The 20,089-nt window shown below is 47.1% G+C and overlaps 1 protein-coding gene across 7 annotated transcripts in view; it reads right to left on the reverse strand.

The window, feature by feature from the left end:
* Positions 1 to 20,089, reverse strand: part of Git (ARF GTPase-activating protein GIT1) — a 626,665-nt gene that overhangs the window by 107,921 nt on the left and 498,655 nt on the right. For all 7 annotated transcript variants that reach the window (XM_071686451.1, XM_071686450.1, XM_071686447.1 and 4 more), the window contains one exon: positions 18,029 to 18,131. The gene's annotated coding sequence lies outside the window, so the exon portion shown is untranslated. The remainder of the gene's footprint in view (positions 1 to 18,028; positions 18,132 to 20,089) is intronic.

Genomic DNA, 20,089 nt, shown 5'->3' on the forward strand with positions numbered 1-20,089 from the left:
CTCCCACTCGACTACCTTTTCCTTCGCCAGTTTTGATGCCACTTCAATCCTCACTATTTTGAGCATTGCTCATCCTTCCTACCTTACTGCTGGTTCTGTGAAGCTCTCTTGGTTACCAAGATACTTCTCGCTACGCTCACTTAATAACTGCGAGCAATACCACAGGTGGAGAATTACCTCATTATTACCCCCTCATTTCTACTACAACCTAAACTTACAACCCCACTACAAAACCCACCTCTAAAGTAAAACCTGTACCTTAACTATTAACACAGTATTTTCCCACTAAAACAAAAAACAATGACAATTACTACTACTACTACTACTACTACTACTACTACTACGCCACTACAACTTGGTCTTCCTCATTTGAAGTAATTAGTGGACTAACGAGCATAACTAAAGAGCCGTCTGGCCTCGCAACCAAAGGGTTGGGGGGGGGATGGATGGGAGTTGGGGGGGGGGTAATATATATATATACATATATATATCTCGCCCTTACTGCCCTTCATGGTCAAGCTGATGGCACTGTCATGGCCCTAATGATGACTAACTTGTCAGTAATTATACAAGCGTGACTCAGTGCCATGAGCGGCTCCCCGGGCCGGAATAATAAACAGAATTATCATAGTTCAACTGTTGCCGGGAGACACGTCGCCGTCGCGAGGCGCCCGTCTGTGCTATAAGCTATCGTGTAGGCCGGAGGAGGGGGTGTGTCCGGCCTCTGCTGTGCTGCCTACACGATCACTGCTCCTACGCTGCTGCTGCTGCTGCTGTTCCTCATGGTTTCACTGACGCCCTGCTGTGCTGCCCATATGATCATGCTGTCTCTGGCTGTTACGCTGCTGCTGCTGCTGCTGCTGCTCCTCATGGTTTCACTGACGCCCTGCTGTGCTGCCCATATGATCATGCTGTCTCTGGCTGTTACGCTGCTGCTGCTGCTGCTGCTGTTCCTCATGGTTCACTGACGCCCTGCTGTGCTGCCCATATGATCATGCTGTCTCTGGCTGTTACGCTGCTGCTGTTCCTCATGGTTTCGTCGCTGTTCCGTTTCTGTCTCTGATCAACGATCCGGTCCTGATTTCTGGCAGGTCTGGCTTGTCTTGGCTTGGCCAAAAAGGCACGCACGACCCGCGCCATCGTAAATTTCTGGCACTAGCCTAATGATTTTTTTATCACATTTTGGGCTCAAGAGCGTCCGTCTACTGTGGGGTCTCGTCTATCCTGCAGGTGGCAGCCAGCGCAGAGGATGACACTGAGCGCACAAGAACGGTCCAGGAACTGGGCCTGAATGATTGAATTATAAGTCACCCACGTAAGAGAGAAAAGATAACAGTGATATGAGGCAGCAGTGAACGAATCATTTTGAAGCTTACACAGCAAGTGTACCGTTTTCACAAATGTTGAGCGACAGTGACTGAAATATATATATATATATATATATATATATATATATATATATATATATATATATATATATATATATATATATATATATATATATGAATATAACGAGGTATATAAATGAACTATGTACAACAGGTGAATTTAGAATACTTTTCAAAGGGGACCCGAGGCAAAAAAAGAACTCATTCGTGAGGAATTCTCTCTAATTTTACAGCAGGCAAGCACATAATGCTGCTGCAGGGTGTGAGAGCAGCTATGCAGGCGCGGAGTTTACATCTGGTCTGTTTAGCGTCAACGGGAGAGGTGGACTACAATGAGTACCTGTAGCCAAGACCGAGCAAAGCAACAGCACTGAGCAGTCTACTGATCCTGTTAGTGATACACACACACACACACACACACACACACACACACACACACACACATATATATATATATATATATATATATATATATATATATATATGTATGTATATAATTCTTGCATGATTTGATGATAGTTGATGGGTCTACTTTGTGCTGGTTTCACTTCATGTCTGAAAGATTTGGTTCGAGTCATTTTTGAGCAATTGCATGAAGGCTACCAGGCGGCGGCAGACCTGGCTACTACTAGGCTGCAGACCCAAGTCATGATCAATTACATCCTTCGAGAAATAAGCTTTGACTAATGCCATCAACTGCATCACGGATTCTGAGCCCAATATGCGAAGGAATGCAGAGAAACTGCACACTTGCTGCACGCCGGGTAATTCTGTTATACCTGCGTCGTGCTTCAGACACAAGCATAATATAATCATGCAGTGATCAGGCCAAATAGTCCTTGTAGTGTTTTCTTCAGTAACCTGAGGGTCAGAACATTCCTGTGGTCTTTCCTCGTTCGTATAACCGAGACGTTCACTGGCTTACGGCTGATGGAAGGTCTAGCCAGTTCTGTGGTTCAAAGTTAGTGAGTGGAAGGTAGGTAGGTAGTCCAGTGCTCAACAGCCGATGGAAGGCAAAGGTCTACCACAGTCAGCAGAGGCTGGAAGGAACAGTCAACAGGTGAAGACAGCACTTCCAGCTGGATGTGTCAATGCTGTTTCTGCTGCATCTCCCAACCCACTCCCTTCTTTTTCTTTAACAGCTGTTATAATCAATCACGGGTGGCTCTTGTAACCCTTACCTGGCACGCTGGGTCCTTCATGTCAGCGCAACGAACGCACCGATGCCTCTTTAGTGACACTTTAAGTGGAGTAAGGACGCTTTAATATATTTTCTTGCGCTAGATATGTCCCCCATCCGCTCACCGATATGCACGTAAAACGTCAGAGAAGTTCTTCCAGGAGAGTCCTGCTCTTCTTGCACCAGCAGAGTAAGGAAACTACAGCTACCTCGCGTTTACCCAGCCGAGTGTGGGTCTAGTAGGAGGAGGTAGCAGAGAACTGGCTATGCCCGGCCGTCACACTCCTACAACTACTTCATTACCATCTATTGTGGCCCTACACTTGTGACCCTTCTCCCCAAGCAATACAGTGATGAAAGCTAAACTCCTGGCGTCTCCGACATCACCTCGCACAGACCAAACAACGTGCCCTCCTTCAACCAAAGAGTTGGATGATGATTTGGGATAAACCTTCTTGGGATATCAAACAGAGATCTACAAACGCAATTTCGACGCGTCAGGACCTTCAGACCTTTCTGGCTTTACCTTAAACGCAACAGATCACGCTGGCGTAGTTTAAAACACAAGCACAAGAAGGCCTGGCGTACCACGACCTCCCCAAACAGGTGGCTGTCATCTGATTTACGCTGGTGGTGGGGTAGCGTGGGCGTGACACCAGCTGCTGCTGCTGCTGCTCTCCTCTTGCCGCCGCCCACGCCCGCCCTTCTCGCTGCAGACACTGGATGATAACAGCCCTTGCTCCTCCTCCCCCTCCATCACGAAGCATGTAAATCCTGAGGTCGGGCGTGGCTAGTCGTGCCCAGCCGGCCGGGACCCGTGGAGCAAGGGGCGCCAAGGCCTGTGCCCTGCTCCTCCTCTGGATACCAATGTCGTCTTGATCCTCAGCGTTGTCAAAGATCACTCGACTATCATCTGGTTTCTGTCTCTCTTGTGTTACACTCTCGCACGCACTCTCTCCCGTGGATGTTGGTGTACAAACTTTACTACACATGCGTGCAGGTGTATATCTCTCTGTCTCCTTGACTGAACAGTATTCAGTAGCGTTCTCCAGTGTACGGCAACACTTCCCTACCTGTCAGTCAAACCAGCGGTGTCCTCCCACACACACACACATCAACGATATGGTAGAATATACGACCCGACAGACCCTCTAGACGTCGACTTATTATGGTAGGGGCACCACCCTAACCTCTTGGATGTTGACTACGCCCAAAGACAGTAACTACGTTTACCACGGGCGAAAACTACGACCCTACCAGATCAACCAACACGCCTACCTGCCCGTAGCAGAGCAACCACATCCATTACCAATGAACCCTGCCATTCTTACCCAAACCAAAATATAGACATCAAACGCCACACTGCCCATGATTTACGTGTATACCACATAGGAGACAATCCTTCACCATGCCAACCATGATGCAATCAACAAAGACATCCACACAGGGCTGCGGAGGTCTCATTCCATGACATTCGGGCTTTCGTGAGCGTCGCCAGGCTGTACGCTTCCGAAGGGCTATTCCCAGCTTCCAGTTCCTCACTGAGCGTCACCGGACTCTGTCTGCTTGTGGTTACGCCGCGAGTGACAAGTTACTTAGTTACTTACAGCGAGGCTGTATCAATGGGGTACAATGACATCGAAGAACTTGTCACTCCAAAGGAGTCCAACCTTTCCCTGCTACTGATTGTAGTGTAGCCTTGAAGCTGCAGAAGCCTCTGCAAAGGTCCTGGGATAATAATAATAATAATGATGATGATGATGATAATAATAATAATAATAATAATAATAATAATAATAATAATAATAATAATAATAATAATAATAGTAATAATGATAATAATAATAATAATAACAATAATTATAATGATGTTAATTATGAGTCCCTCACTCTAGCGTTGCACAGGTGCTGCAACATCCTCCTCCATGTTGTCCTGGTGGATGAACCTGCTTCATGGATGTACGTCGATGTCTCTACCATGGATGCTGGCGCTTAAAAGGGTCCCCCCCTGCTACACGGTCTTGACAACCAGTATAGTGGAAAAGAGTCACTCATGACAAACCTATGTATACTTCACACTCTAGTATACATTCACGCGCATACAACATACCTTAGAGCACATCCATGCTATACCTGGCATACAGGAAGTCCAGAAGAAATGAAAATTAGGAATAAACTGAAAAGAAGAAATTATATCATCCAATAATACTGCAGCCTAGCATCGTATTCCATTACGGTCATCGCAAATCATGAGTTTAAAATTTAACTGACATTGAGACAGACAGACCTATCAATTTGTATGCAAAGTTTCCTTAGATGAGCATACTGTCGACCTGTTACCAAGATTTAAGAATTATTTCACCCACGAGTGGTGTGGGTGAGGGGTGTGGGTGAGGTAGCAGTGAGGGAAGAGTCAAAAGGCGGATGAGGTCAGGCGGGAGGATCGTCAATAGAGGGAGTGCGGCGACCACGAGATCCGGGTGGCACACAGGGCGGTGCTAGGCTGCGTCGCTCCGCTCCCCCACACTCCCCACTCCATCTCTTGTCCGCTTGTCACATCTATTGTCTCCAGCTGTGTTATTTGGCGCCCGGGGGCCGTTCGTCTGTCGCTGATCCTCTATTTAAGATTATATCACGACTTGATAACATCTAAAATTCTCGCATGCTTAGTCTGCACCAAACGACCAGCACTTAATGGCGTGTGTAAATTTCTGCAGTAATCTTGACAGACTCGCGGAGGCAGTTTCTTTAGATTTTTTTTTGTGGATAATTCCTTTAATATCAACTGTAGCGTAACCCAATGAGCAACTATACATCAGAGCAATATATGAATACAGGCACATCCCATCATCAAAACCCCAACACCTTTAAATGGCCCGACTTTTTAAAAAAAAAAAAAAAACGTGACAACATTTCAAAAGCTCGGTGTGCCGTCAAGCCGTGGATGACCGATGCGTCTCAGTACGGCCATCACGTCACTCCCCGTGGCGGTGACGTCACTAGAGTTTCCGGGGGATGGGGGTAGGGGTGGGGAGAGCAAGTTGTTTTTTCCTGTAAACGTCACTTGCTTTACAGTTTATTTACATTACGGGGATGTCGAGGGTGGCCATCTTTTCCGGACGAGGGCTTCACCTACTGTTGTTCATCGTCATACGTATGACAACATTCTGTAATTTTAAAAAAACAAATATGGATATCGATGCATTGAGAATCTCGAGCACAGACAGGACAGACATGTTTCACATAGAATAAGACTGGGAGAAAGACTACAGGGCAAAATGGGAGTCTCCCAAAGAACTACCAACAAAAACAAACATAAAAGCAAGAATAATGTCAACTGATAAATAATATCAGAGGCAAACTAACAACTCAAGATATGATCCAAAGCATCGACACAACTAGGAAAACCACGTACACAACAAACTTAGAAAATATAGACGATGAATGTCAACTTGAGGAGAGTTGGCGCGTGGCTCTAGTCCACTGGCTGTATAATTACTGCCCAACTCTCTCCCTACCCTCGTGAAAGATATACTTTATCTTCATTATTTTTATGCAGAGGAGATAATGCTTTTGACAAGTTTTACTCATATTTTTAAAGTTTTACTCATATTTTTTAGTTTCATATATAAACTCGCCTTAAGAAAATCAAGATCTCTTTGTTGCTGGGGGATTTTAAAAAGACATATTTATAATGAGATTAATCCCCTGAGCAAGACGGTACGACATCTTGAGGGTTCGACAACGCAACCTTTGGCCCGATCACTATGGATCAAGTCAGAACGACAGTCCGTCAAACCCGAGTGTCGTTCCGTGGTACTCTAGTGTCGTACCGTGGTACCCAAGTGTCGTACCGTGGTACCCAAGTGTCGTACCGTGGTACCCAAGTGTCGTACCGTGGTACCCGAAGTGTCGTACCGTGGTACTCAAGAGTCGTACCGAGGTGCCCGAAGTGTCGTACCGTGGTACCCGAAGTGTCGTACCGTGGTACTCAAGTGTCGTACCGTGGTACCCAAGTGTCGTACCGTGGTACCCAAGAGTCGTACCGAGGTGCCTCAAGTGTCGTACCGAGGTACCCAAGTGTCGTACCGTGATACCCAAGGGTCGTACCGTGAAGACGTAGTGTGAGGAGGGTGGAGGGTTGATACCATCCATATATGGCTTCTGAGGTTATCCTTCGCCAACACATTTCCACCTGACTCTCCTCCTCTGCTTAAACTGTCGGCCTCCTCTAGTATTCCTCCCCATCCACCCACCCATCACTCCCGTGCCTCCTCCTCCTCCTCCTTAGCACCATCCTAAACCAAAGCTGTCTCTCCTCCAGAAATCTCAAAGTCTAAGACATGTAATATTTTACAAAGAATATGAGAATTAAGATTTTTTTTTACTTCATAACGAATGCCTCGCAGGAGTCTCAAGATGAGACCACTATCAATATATTTCCCGTACAAGTGAGAGCAGCGGAGTGAGGCATAGGGCACCATCCACGGGAGAGCAGTGCCACCACCACTCACATGTCCTCAGCTCCGCGTCACCCGACCTGCGTTTGAATCAACTTATCACACACGGTTGTCCCACTTGAGCTTCATGTTAAGATAACGCCCACAGCGGGTTCCGGCCCGACGCCCAGCCTAGCCTAGCTCAGCCCCGTCACTGTAACCTACTAGTCATTTACGATTTCGATATCACCTTCTACAGAAAGTTCCTCCGTTATGGGTAATTTTTGAACCAGTTAAAGGCTATTTCTGTTGTACTGAAGACCTTGACCAGACCTGAAACCTAAGGTAGAGAGTATGCTTGAAAGAGCAAGGTTTGCCTCGGCTTGATTTCTGAGAGTGGGACTTGGCCGGAATGGTTTATAAACATTATTTCAGTCATCCGGCAGAGACAGATGATCATACAGTAGGCTAAGGACACAGCCAGTTAAATCCACACCGTCTTCAGGTCACGCACAAGCTGAATTATAAGGGGTCAAACCACATTATGATACCGAAGGGAGGATGAAATCTTAAAACCACTTGAACTCGACTGTGCGACCCTGGGGTTCGACGATACGACCACTGAGGACGACGAGACGACCCATAAGCACGACGGCATGACCCTTGAGTACGACGGATCGTGCTCCGAGTATAGAGTGGTTAGAGATGAATATGACTGAACAGTCTTTCAGGATGAAGGTGAGACTCTCGAACACGATAGAACGACCCTCGAGCACCGCGGTACGGTCCTTAAGCACGATGGCACGATTCTTAAGCACGGCAAAAGGACCCTGAAGCAAGACGGCACGATCTCTGAGCACGACGGTTCGATCCCTAAGTATGACGGAACGATCCTTGGGCCGAAAGGTGGCAAGGATCGTAACTTTGCTCAGCACTTCAAGCGACCTTCCTTGACCTAGTCGTGAGCTCTCGACTTCTTCCCTAACCCCATCAATGGTAAATTCATCCCCCAAGCCCAACCCTATTCCCATCCTTTGGCCTCAACCCTCCTCACCTCTCGTATCATCCTTCCCCCGGCCTCCTTATTCTCCATCCTCAATCCTCGCCCCCCCCCCCACCACCTTGCATCACCAGCCTCCACCTACACGCTTCCCCTTCCACCCTCCGTTAACGCCCCCACCCCCCACCCCCTCTCCCTCCATTCAAACCGGCTACCGGTAACGGCCGGCTCGCGAGCGGCAGATGAAAGCGCCCGCCTCTCTCCAGGCAGAGGGAGGGGTAAGGGGAAGGGGGTGTGTCTCCTCCCAACGTCAACAACGCTATTGTCTGCCCTCCCCCCGGGAAGGGGGGGAGGGGAGGGCAGGTGAGCAGCAGGTGGCACAGGCAGACTACAGGTGCCACTACTGCCGGCCCTCTGGTGCCAGGTCTGCCGCAGGGTCCTCTCCTCTGGTCTTGTGGGCGATCTGAAGACTGATTAGGGTCTGCGCTGAGCATAATCCAGGGATACGAGACATGGCAACAAAGGGGATAAAGGGGAGGAGGGGAGAAAGACGTAGAGAGTAGAAGGGAGGAGACAAACTTACGAGGGGTGGGCATGGTTGGTTACCTCATGGGGAGGCAAGTGGTGGGGGGAGAAACTGGCACTGGTGGTGAAGGGAGCGAGGCACGCGGGAGGAACAAGTGGGATGTGGTGGGGGTAATGGCATCGCGGCGAGGTTGGTGGGACACTACCGCTCCCAGGATGAGCATGGGGGGTACAATAAAATTGCCGGGGACACCGACACAAATCAATCACGACGATAGTCTACCACGGGAGGAGAATGGCATCAGGCAAGACAGGTGGAGGTAATGGGTGCTTGGCACCCCAGCGGGGCAGGTGGTGAGGGAGCGTGGCACCAGGCGGGCGGGCCAGGGGGTTGGGGGCGGTGGCTTTAGGGTCATCACCTGGCACTTGATGGTTCTTACAGTGTTCGCCGCCTCATGCACCCCACTTCCCTCAGCAACACGCACACTCACCACATCACGTACCCTTTAGCGTCCTCCCAGCATCATTTCCTCGATCTCTACTTCCCAACTCTCCCTAACCGTCACCTGGTTCTCGTCCGAGAGTTTGCGAAGAAGCTAGTGCACCAGTTTCGCCACCATCACCTCCTACCACCAGTGGCCTTCGTACCCAGGTTGCATTTTCGAACCAAAAGCACATCGAGCCTAGTAGATCACGCGATACAACAGTCACTTCCTAACCACCATGAACATCCGAAATAACCTTTAATATCTAACTCCCTCTGCCCTCGTTGCAGCCCTGATGTACGTCGAGTATGTATTTTCTCTGTATACTTTCAGCATTTTGATGCAGTTTTACTCTACAAACAGTTCATTATCATTTTGTGGCAAATAGGAAGGAGTGGATGGGACAGCTGTGCGAGAGAGTGGTTACGGAGAGGTTGGTGGCATGCACAGAGCATCTGTTTAAGGAGGAACAATGTTGTTTCTGGAGTGGTAGATGGTGTATGGAACAGATGTTCTTTCTGAATTTTTGTGTGACAGATACTTCGAGGAAGAAATGTATGTGGCATTCATGAATCTGGATAGAGTGTATGATTATGTTGAAAGATATATTCCATGGAAGGTGCTATGAATATATGGTGTGGGAGGATGGCTATTCAGAAGTAGCGAGGAGATTCTGTTAAAAGAGTAAGACGTGTATGCGAATAGGAAGAGAAGAGTTGAGTGATTCCATTTGAAGATGGGTGTGTATACTGGGGTATGTTTGACTGCATAGTAGTTCCGACGGTGTTGTATGGACGCGAGTCGTGGGCCGTAAATTCTAGAGTATGGAAAAGGGTGGATGCGTTGGCAATGAGATGCACGAACAAGTAGGAAAAAACAATTATTATCATTAACATTATCATCAAACATTATTTCTTAGCCCCTACACATGATCTTCCTGGCAACAAACAATATGGATATAAATTATCCCCTCGACCGTCATCACCCCACTACCAGAATCCCCCATACCACCACCATCATCATCTCCCTTAGCCACCAAATTATCTCCCCATTTATCAATATACCTCCCCCCATCCACAAACATGATCTACCCACCTACCAAGATCATCTACCCATCTGTCCAAATCACCTCCCCATCAACGAGCATAAATTCCTACATAATAAATGATATTTCCTAATCTACCAGTATTATCCCTACTAGAAACATTCTCCCCAACAAAAAGTATTATCTTAAAACTCACGAAATTCATCACCTTATCCACCAGCACCAATTCCTCTCTTTTCCATTATCAACTTCCTGTCGAAATAAACTCCCCTCATACCGACATTACTCCTCTAACCACCACGTCCTCAACTACCATCACCATCCTACCCATCACCCTGTCCTAGCAAATTAATCTCCCCAGACATATTACCATCATCCCTAAATATAAAATCAAAATGCCCCATCAAAAGTAATCGTTCAAAAACATTGTCTCCCCATCCATGAACATTATCCCCCACCTTACCTTCATTACCCCCACCTATCCACATCATAATCTTCCCGATACATCAACACAAACTCCCCTATCTGCCCACCACACACCAATACCTCCCTAAACACCAAACACCACCACCCCATCTGCTAACATCTATCCTCCCAACTATCATCATCTCCCCCATTTCCCAATGTAACTCAAGCCACTTTGCACGTCTTGCCTTCTCCCCATATCTTTCCCTCCTTTGTACGTCTTTCATTCTCCCCATATCTTTCCCTCTTTTGCACGTCTTGCCTTCTCCCCATATCTTTCCCTCCTTCGTTCCCCTCCTGAGTCATTAGGTTCTCAGGGCTGGCAGGACCCATTCCCCGCGCCCCGCGTTCTCAAGAGCTGGGGAGGTACATAACAGCTTCCTTTCCCAGGGTGTCTGTGGTGGCAGGCCGGAACACTGGGCCCCGCGCTGCGTCACGTCCAATTTGTTGGTTTATCTCTCGTTCTGTGTACATCTTCGGCCCCCGCTTCCGCCGGTGCCCAGCCTACTACAGGAAGGGGTAGGGGATGGGAGGGCCCTGGGAAGTGGAGAGGAGTCATTAAGGGCTTCTCCCCCAGAAAACGAAAATGGGGCGTTGGGAAAGCTGTTCGATCCAAGGTGTAACTTTTATAATAAAGTGAGGGGGAATTAAGCACCTCTGGGAGGGAGATAGAGTATCTGCCATGACAATTTGCCAGAGTGGCAAAGGCTAACGCGTAGCGCTCACCACGTATCTTGCTTGATTAAAGATAATGTTTTTCCTTGCAGCCTCGCACACTGTATGATTATCACTCTATGGCACATCTGGAACGGTCTTTAGCCATTGATTAAGGCTATAAATGTCATTCACCTGAGAATATAATATATACATTTTTTTTTCATCTTTCTTGATTGTTTTAGGAATGTAGAGTTTTTGTATGACAACCTCTTGGCAGATTCCAAGGTATTTATTACCGAAGACTTAATTACCTCCTCCGGCCCGAGATGGGACGCCTTTAAAGCACGTTATGTCATTAATGATACCCTTAGTTTGTTGCCTGCCATCAATTATATAATTTCTAGTGTTTTACAGGCCACACTCGTCAGAAAAATTGTCCTACAGCTCTGCGAAACTTCTCTGTCTCCTTCCTTAAAGACAGGCACGACAGTTGCCCTCTTCCACACCGCCTGGCAATTGACTTTCATCCAGCAACGCCAGTGGACAACATTTCTAACGGTCAGTCAAGCGTATCTGTACACTTCTTGAGCACATAATAGACACACCTCATTAGGACCAAGAGTCTTATATGGGTCAAGGTTCTAGAGTAGAATGTTTCTGTCTCTTCTAGATAGTTCAATGCTTTCCTAGACCTCGTCCTCATTCCATATTACTGGTGTTGGACATATAGTAAATGTGTGTGTGTGTGTGTGTGTGTGTGTGTGTGTGTGTGTGTGTGTGTGTGTGTGTGTGTGTGTGATTACTATTCTTGTATGTACCTACTTGTACTGTACCGGGGAGGGAATTCCACACTCGTCGGGCCCCCGACTTTCAACTTTCTTTTTTCTTTTTCATGATAGCTGAGTCGACACGAGCACGTGTCTGGGTTAGATATAGCTATAGGCAGGTACTCATTTTATTGACAGTCCCCTAAGGGGAAAGATGAACAGCTGAGTCATATGCACACCGACTGCAACTACCAGGAATCAAACCTATTCATAATCACATTATGAACATTATTGGTTTCCATCCACAACTCTTGTCATATGAAAGAACTTATTTACATCTTTTCCAAAAAGTTTCTTGTTTGAATTCTTGTTATGGTGTCTGATTGCCTAATGTCTACTCCCAAATCTCTTTCACCCAAAGGTTCCTAAAGGTTATTTCCTTGCAATATTATATTCATACCAAGGCCTCCACTGACGGTGACCCATCCTCATTACCTTTGCACTGAATTTCAACAACCATGTATCACACCGACGCTTAGAACTTGTCAAAGTCCTCTTTGTAGATTCAATGCAATTCTCCTTTATTTATAGCCTTCCTTATGAGTCTGGTATCATCCAATCATCCAGAAACATCTTCAGGCTTTGAGTCTAATCTTTCTGGCTGTCATTCACATAGACCAGGGGAGCAGTGGTCCCAGAAGGGAGCCCTGCGGCACGTCATAACGTGACCTAGACCCCTTTACCACAAGGCTCCTCTGACGTGTAGTCCCTTCCACTAAGATAGCATTTTCGCCACCTTATTCGTGCCTTGAGGATCCAACTTACTTCACCAACTCTCCTATGTGGTATGGTGTCAAATGCCTTCCAGGAGTCCACATTCATACAATCCGTCCAGCCTTCATTCTTTTTTTTTGGGTCTAGAACGGATCTCACTCCCCCGCAGAAATCTAAAGTGGTTCGTCCCACAAGATCTCCTTTCCTGAAACCGTTGTATCTCTCACATGGGTGCGTTTCTTCTCGGTAGTGTGGTCAGCCATATGCTTTCAGATCATCTTGTTCCAGCACTTTTCAGACCACCCTCGTTAATGAGACCGGTCTGTACTTCAGCGCAGTGTGTATGTGTATGTGTGTGTGTGTGTGTAATTTCCTACATGCACTGCACGGGGGAGGTAGTTCTATATTCGTAGGACCTGGTCTCTTGGACTTTCTCTATCACCACAATGCATAACTGACTGTGTGCCACTCATCCTCTAACTTTTACGCTGCAGAAGTCCTTCTTCACGTCTGTCCTCACGAGTTTCTTGCTTAGCTTCATGTTTGCGTCTCCCTGGTTAACCTATCGCTGCATACTTCGAAGAACTCTGTCTGCGTCAACAAAGCTGGTCTAAACGCACTGAGGTTGTTATAAGTTCACTCTCTCACTTTTGTTCAAAGTGTGTGTGTGTGTCTGTGTGTGTGTGTGTGTGTGTGTGTGTGTGTGTGTGTGTGTGAAAGGAATGTTCAATATAGATGAAATAAAAATCACGTGAAACAAAACAAGGGGCACTGCACGACAGGAAAGATAAGAGGGGAATGGCAGAAAAAAAAAGAAAAAGAGCACAAGGTGACTTTACCAACGGAGTGGACAGACTACGGCCTCCCTCAACCTTACGATGATCTCACTTGGTTTGTTTATGTTCGCTACATCCTCCGGTAATCCTGGTGACGTCAGGGGCGGCGCCCTGTGAACTGACTTCGTTTCAACAGCACTTGTCATGTCGTGTGGAAAAATGTACTTCCCAAAACCCCTGAGAAGCACGTATATCATATCCCACATCTTTCTCTTTTCTTTTTCTTCTTCAGCACGATTGGTACATACACGGAATGATTCGCCAATCAGAGTAATCAAAAGCACTACCACACATATACGTTCGAGACCTAACGATCAATATTTCGCTTCAAATCCACAAATGACATTATTTGCGCCTCCTGAGCTGTAGGAAAAGTTTGCCAGCGTTTTTTTTTTTTTTTTCTCTCTCTCTGTTGAGAATCCCAGTGTCTTGCTACGCCTACTACACTAATCCACGAGTTTCTGTTCTCTTCACTGTCATGACAAATGATGTCTCGAGAAACAGATGAAAACTTGATGTCTGTATTTCTGTTTCCAGTGGGTTTATCTGGATTTAATCTTCAAGGCGCCACTGTGATTATTTTACACACACACACACACACACACACACACACACACACACACAAATACATGATCATTTTTTCCAATTACAATTTGCACGGTTGGAAGACTTTCAGGAACCTGGGCTAATACTTAGCCGAAACCGCGTCCTGGTCGCCAGGTCTGGATATGGTTGGTCTTCAGGCACACACGCCTGCGACCATTAGCTCCGGCAGAGGCAACAGGTGGCGGGCGTGGTGGTCTGAAGTTTGAAGTATTCCTGGTAAGTGATGTCAGCCTATGTGATTTGCTAGTCCTTAAGAGAATCCAACTCCAATCGTGAGAGAATCCATGGAAACCATTTCTGTGATACAAGGGTGGGAATAGAGGTCCATTTTCTTAACTAATACATAGAATTGAAACTTACTTTCTGATAAATACATGGCAAGAAAAGACCCTTATACTAAACCTATAAAAAAACTACCTAGTCTGTAATAAACATAAGGGATAAATATTCACCTTAAGATAAATAAAAGAGATCGAAAAGCAAGTCATGATACACAACTAGGGATGAACGCACACTTTATGGAGCATACGAGATGAAAACAATTTGTGATACACAAAAGAGGATGTAAATCCACTCTTGGTGCACATAGGATAAAAAACTCGCTTGGTAAACAAAAAGAAACGAGGAGGAAAGCATAATACAATTCGCGCAGACAAAGAGAAACCCGTTTGTAATACACTTAAACAACGCTCATCCAGAGCTACGCAGTTAAGTGCAATGAACGTAGAAAAGGTAAAAAATAAAAAAAAAAGGTTGAACACTTAGCATACGAACGTTCAAACTCAAATTACCGAAAAAGTTCATCTGTAATATACAAAAGTTCAACTCTAATTACCAAAAAAGTTCATCTGGAGTATACACAAGTTCAAACTCTAATTACCAAAAAAAGATCATCTTTTATATACGCAAGTTCAACTCTAATGGAGGACAGGAATGAAAACATGGTACTAGGCGTGAGGCGAAAACTTTCGCCCCTGTATTACATCTCGTACATGAAGTATTAACTCAAACGCCAGCACACCCCTGGGGCTGCCGGGCTACCATACACACACACCACTCGCCCCCACCACCTCCTCAGTCTCCCGCCCAAATAACAACAAACACCTACAATATATAACGTCGCCGGAAACAGCGGGAAAATATACACGATCCTCCGCAATGCTCCTGATCACGGGTCATTCAAAACGCCAAGACCAGCTGTAGTAGCTTTCAGCCCCCGTGCGCGCGGGGGGAGGGGGATCACCACCACCTTAACCTTAGTTAAGCATGACTGCCAAGAAGAAGCCTCCAGGTGCTCGCCGGAACGCAGGATGACGGAGTGATACGCATAGCCACGACCTGTGTGAGAACCTTGGTCTACGACAGCGAAGCCCGCGAAGTACAGCGAAACGATGCCTACTGACCCCTTGATGTTATGGGGGGCACACACACACACACACACACACACACACACAACGGTTACTTCCCGTTCCGGCTAATGTACTTCAGGGTGTACGGTTTCGGGAGGGTAAAGGGAGATGGCGATATCGCACTACAAACATACACGCCGGGCCAGAACACCTCAGCCGGTGGTACACAGTGCAGCCTAGGACTCGCTATTTCCTCCCGGATCTACAAGCTCACACTTGAGTCTCTGGGGGATGTGGAATGGCTCTTCTCTCTCTCCCTCTCTCTCTCCATCTTCCATGGCTGCTTGACGAAGCAATGACGCCCTTGACAAAGTCGAACACCGTGATAAAGCTTCCCCTTACGAGACTTCATTACCGGATTCCACTGGAACACTCGCTTGGCTTCCTGTACCGCCACAGTCCTTCCCCTATTGACTCCCTGTATCCGCTACTGTCCTTCCACATACGTAGAGGTTGATATGCTGATGACACAAGCATCGCCTGCTGTTCTAAGGCTCCCCATCATATCAGTAGTGGTAATCCTCAATCACAGCTTAGAACTGTTCACAGAACCCTGATGCAAATAAATCGCCTGTTTATGAACAGGTCTCGAAGCACTTCATGCATCCCTGAACGAAGAAAAGGAAATGTAAGAAAAGAACAAGAAAGGATACAAAGATGATAAATTCGGGGAAACAGTAAAGTGTCGAGAAATTTAGGGGAAAACCACTCTTTAGAAAACAGAATCTGGCAAAGCAACAAGTGGGGCTGTACTGTGACGCCATCCACGAAAGCAACCAACACTAACATGACTGCTTCTACTTGGGCCGACCATTGCAAACCATTATGAATGCCTCCCCGCAAAGCTTTAAACTGAAACAAATTCCCTCCATCATGGGACACTAACTTCTTTAACGTCGCGGTTCCCTCATTTCCCCCCAAGCCCTTGCTGAGACGAAAGCCTGAGCTGAGGTTGAACTCAGTGCCGAGCTACAGATACTCAAGGGAGTTCGAGCTACAGATACTCAAGGGAGTTTGCCTCTCCTGTCGATAATGAACACGTCTAGTGTCAAAAATGAGCCCATTCCTCGTCTTCCTACCACTTCCATGGGCCCTCCCTCAGCCCTTCACATGATATACAAAGACCCATTCTATGATTCGCAAGTTCTCTTCCCCTCCCCACACCTACCCTACCTCCAATCCTAAGTCATATCCTTCCAAGCCTAACGAGCCATCGTAACTCGACACTAACAGCCGTCACACGTAATGACCCATCCCTTCATAAGGATATCTACGATGAATAATTTCTCCCAATCATATCAGCATCTCTACGGGGTTACCTGACGACATGACTGCTCATCTCTCACGCATATAATGTATTTGTTGCTAGGGCGGGGTTGGAAGTGTGTGTGTGTGAGTGTGTGTGCTGTGGCTCCGGTGCTTCACCGCACTCGTGAATATTCACTGCTCTCCCAGATCAGTATCTGATGATTCACCGTGTCAGTGATCAGTATCTGATAATTTATCGAGTCGGTATTCATCGTCCGCTGACTAGCTAGATAATGTATACATATAGTTATACAGAGACCTAAGTAGACTGAACACATCTTGCCAATCATTGTGTGTATTTCTGAGGTAACTGTTTTCACATGAAGTTTCACATAATGGTCAAGTTGACCACTGAAGCACGTCGTAATGACCCTTGAGCCCGACGTATGACCCTGAGCACGACGTAGTACCAAGCTTTACATTGACGGCAAGATAGTGTGCTAAAGGCGGTTCTTGGGGCACTGGCGGTTTATACGCCGCCGTGATAACACATCACTCGATCTATCCCGTTAAAGCTTTTTGGTACAATGGCGAGACGACATGATAACGTTACCATTCTAGTGTGTGAATCGTCAAGTCCTCCCGTGCGCTTACAGGTCAACCCTGGCTACCCTGGCTCTGTGCTGGTGGCGCCACAGGGGAGGGACACCAGCAGTCGCTTAGCACGTGGTGAACCTGCAGGGGAGATAGAGATATCGAACTGCTTGTGCCGGCAGGATAAGGGCATGTGGACCCCCTCCTTGTGTGGTGGGAGATAAGATATGCCGTCCCACGCGCCCACGCCCAGTGACGAGCCCGTGGGCCCGCCATCCAACAGGTGTGCTATGAGGCTTATCTCAACGGGCAAGCGGCGCTCCCTCAAGACTCCATCCGAGGGATGCGAACCAGGGTTTCCGGAGGCACCACACGGCGCCGTGCACATCCACCAAGCACACACTAAGTTACTACACTCATCCCACCACAGCCAGATACAAGACTGAACTTGAAATTCCCTGTACCGAGAATAAGGCACTTTGAACTTGGTACATGTGAGGAGTAATCTGATCATGCAGTCTTGCAGCGTTAGCCCCTGCGGTTCTTGACGGATGTGACGGGGTGTATGATCATCGACATTCACTTCATGCATGAGAAATACTGTACTTACTGGGTTCTCTGAGGAAGACAACGCCATACGGTTCTAGGTGCTGGGGTAGGAAGAGAGGAAGTTGGTCCTCGCTAGGCGGCTCCTATTCAGTGGGACCCGTCTCCTGCAACGAATGATGCCAATTCTTAATCCTCCTCCCAACTTCTCTCTAGAGGCAATAACATCGTCATATTCTGATATACAGCTGAGGGGCGAACACAACCTGGCAGCGAGGGTGTATCCCGAAGCCCTCGCTTGTCCTTCACTCGATCTAATATTCCTAAGTTGCCTCGGCAGATATCAAACATCACACTCACTGAAGTCGTCATTGCAATCTGTAAAGCCTCCACGCTCTGCATCACACATCCATTGTCCATTTCGGCAGACATTCTCGGTTTAATAACTACACCTATTTCAACTTAAGTCGACATGGGGCGGAACATGTTCATATTATGACTCTAATTACCATTAACCATCTGAAAAAAAAGGAATCAAAGTGGGAGAGTTAGTGGAACAGAAGAATCCCACTCGGAATGGTGCAGTCTTTTTCCCGAGGTCACCTCTGTACCCTCTTGCAGGCTACACTGCCCAACCTAAAGCAGGAAGAGGTCGCTGAAGACAAGGAGACATATATTACAAAACAGTTCCTTCCCTCGGGATGAAAATGAATGTTGACGCACTTGTGAAAATACGACTTCGCAACTGAATAAAGTCTACGATCCTCAATCGTCGTAAACACTGAAGAACAAAAACAAAAACACAAAAAAAAATAATGGCCCGTCATCTGTATCAATTAGGATGACATGAGATCAAGACCAAAACCTGCAGTAGTGCTGAATTAAAAAATAACAACTCTAATTAATGCCACACGTAAGATAACAAGCTCTTAACCTCAAGAATACCACTAACACCACGACTGTAATAACACAATGACAACATAATTTATCATTTTTTTCCTCAGCAACGCATCGACCTTAAAGACATGATTAACTGGGCGCGTTAACGCTATCTAACACCCCCGAATAGTGTTTGAATCCTGGTGGCAAAGTGAGCATCGTCCATGATCCCGCCCGAAGGCATTAGATTTCCTGTTTGGGTTGTCCCGCTTAAGCTTAGCTTCATGGGCGTGTCGGAGGGAACCGTTGGCCGGGGCTCACCACTCGACGCCTCACGGCTAATGACGGCTGGCGTCTCGCTGTCGTCCTCAAACACGTAATTAGTCAGGCGTTTGGGGGGGCGGTGGAGCGGGGTACAAAGAGAGCGCATCCAGGGAGAGTGAGCTCTCTCTCTCGTCTGCTCTAGATCTTGGTAGGTACCAGAGGGCCAACAGGCTGAGGGGAAAGGGTGGGGCAGGTGATGGAAGCTGTGATCGTGGGAATGTGACCTTCTGCTCTGCTGACGGCGGAGTTACATGTGCCTGGTCATGATGGACGTACTCCAGGTGCCTGGTGATGGTGGGGGGGGGTACAGGTACCTGGTGAGGGTAGGGGAGTATATATGCTTGGTAATGGTGACATAATAGATGCCTGGTGATGGTAGGAGGAGGGGGGGTTATAGATGACTGGTGATGGTGAGCAGGGAAGTCATCAAGACTAGTTATCACCACAAGATGGCCACGCACGTTCATTCTCAGATCAGTCTGCTGTAGCAACAGTACCGGGTGTTATGCAGCCGTTCCTGTATTTATGTGTTGCTACTGTTGTGGCTACTGCTGTGATGCCTCTGTTCTTGTAGCTACGGATGCTGCTGCTGTTCCTGCTGCAGCTGTGTGCGATGCCGTAGCTACAACCCAGGCTGTTCCTTTTGCAGATGTTATGGTTATGAAATCTCATATCGTTCCCTCTGCAAGTTGTATGAGATTCTTTTGTTGTTAGGGTAGCAACTACTACGACTGTCGTACATGTTTCATAACTGTTATGGTAGTGGTTATCACTACTCCTACTGCTTGCGACTGCTGGCTCGGGTGTTGTTGTGGAACCTGCTGCAGCTGTGGTGGTGGCAACTGGTAATTTCTTTGCGACATCTGCTGCTGGTATCGTAGGGGTAACTGCTGCTTCCGTTGTTGTCAAGGAACCTGCTGTT

This window comes from Panulirus ornatus, chromosome 42 (genome assembly GCF_036320965.1).
Source record: "Panulirus ornatus isolate Po-2019 chromosome 42, ASM3632096v1, whole genome shotgun sequence".
Classification (NCBI taxonomy): domain Eukaryota; kingdom Metazoa; phylum Arthropoda; class Malacostraca; order Decapoda; family Palinuridae; genus Panulirus; species Panulirus ornatus.